The sequence below is a fragment of the Heloderma suspectum genome, chromosome 2, assembly GCF_057233095.1.
Source record: "Heloderma suspectum isolate Gila_16-S chromosome 2, 16-S_ref, whole genome shotgun sequence".
NCBI lineage: Eukaryota > Metazoa > Chordata > Lepidosauria > Squamata > Helodermatidae > Heloderma > Heloderma suspectum.
Window position 1 is genome coordinate 347,809,841 of NC_139459.1, and position 1,756 is coordinate 347,811,596.

The following is a 1,756-nucleotide window of genomic DNA, read 5'->3' on the forward strand; positions in this document are numbered from 1 at the left end:
GAACACTCGCTGAATGTTTAGCTGAAATCTGCTTTCTTGCCATTTAGCCCCATGAGTTCTAGTCCTGCCCTCTGGAACAACAGAAAGCAAGTCTGCTCCTTCTTTGTGACACCTTCTCACTTTGTAAAGGAAGGCAGGAGGCTGAGGCTCTGCCAGCCCCCATTTTCCCACTGCCACCACCTCTTCAGTTCGGCTCTACCCGGCCCTAGAGGAACCCTCTCACTCCCTCCAGAGGGAATAAGTAGCCACTGAATTTAGCACTGACCTGGGAAAGAAATAACAGTAGTTTAACGTAAATAAAGAAGTTGATTTACAAATTAAGGGGTGAGGGAAGGGGAAGATAAATAGAACAAGATACAAATAGAAATACCTAAGAACCAATTCCCTGCTTGGAAACTCAACATAGGCCAGGTAGAGTTTTATTTTAACCTAACTACTCACACACCAAAGTAGGATCCTTTATTGCCAGCATATGAACACCTTCTACCCAGATGGGATGAAAAACTCAAAGGACAAAGGATGGATAGTCACTTCTTTTTTTTCCTACCCAGCTTTTAGCTTCTTCACCCCCTCCCTCCGCCCAAGGAGGATGAGATGGCTTTTTCACACCTCCCCAGCTGTGCTGGCCCTTTGGCAGGCTTAGAAGGTTTATGGCCTTGAATCGAGATAAGAACTCTGGCTTGGTGCCTCCAGCCTTGAGGCATCTCAGCCTCCCCGCTTAGTTGGGTGGCTGGGGTTTCTCCAGCTCAGGAAGATAATTGGGTGTGGGAGTGGTGTGAGTTCCTGGCTGGATTCATACAATCACTATGGCTTAAACAAGCCACGGTGGCTTGTTTAAGGCACAGCCCTGCTGGGCACCATTTGCTTATTCACCTGCCTGGGTACACCTTGTTGCGTCGCCCAAACTTGGGTGGCACAGCTTGTTGGAGTGGGAAACAACCCTCAACCGAACAACAGCCCTTGGGTTATTTGAGGGTTGTTTAACCTGCCAACAAGCCGTGCTGCCCAGGCCAAGGATAGGCTGCACCCAGGCAGCTGATTAGGTAAATGGCGCCTGGCACGTGCTGCAGCTTAAACAAGCCACCGTGGCGTGTTGCGCAGCGAACCTGTGAACCTAGCCAGCCACTCACCCGACCCCCATTTCTCTTGCTGAAATGAAGAAAGCCTGGGGTAGCCCAGAGAGGATTTTGTGTGTGGCAGGACCGTGGTTCAGTTCTGGCACTGGAAACAAGCCCCTGGGCTTGGAATCCGCTGAGGGCGTGTCTTCTGCTCCAGGCTCGGGTTGGCGGACTTCGGGGTTGCAGTAAAAGAAAAAACACCAAAGCAAGATCCCGCACGCCTGAAGCCTGTTTCAAGGTCGCTCGCTGACTTTTGAAGGCGTTTGGGTCCTGGCTTCAACCCCTGCAAGCGCAGCAGGGGGCGCGGCGGGCTGCGCAGGCGCGCGTTACACAACTGGCGGAGAAAAGGCGACGTTCAAACCCTCCCGCTCTCCGCGAGCCCGCCCCGAAGGGGCGGCACGGGAGGCGGGAGTAGCCTGGAGCACCGGCGGCCGGGCCTGGGCTCCTCTTCCTCATTGGGCGGGAAAGCTCTCGGAAGGTTGCTGATGGTCAGCGTCACCAATCACAAGCGAGGCACCCCAGGATTGTGGGCGGGAGTCGAGCGCCCATTTCGTGTGTGCGGCTTGCTTTCGGTTTGCGGCGGCGAGCGGGCGTTGGGTGGCCCGGAAGGTTTGCTGTTGTATTATTATTATTATTAT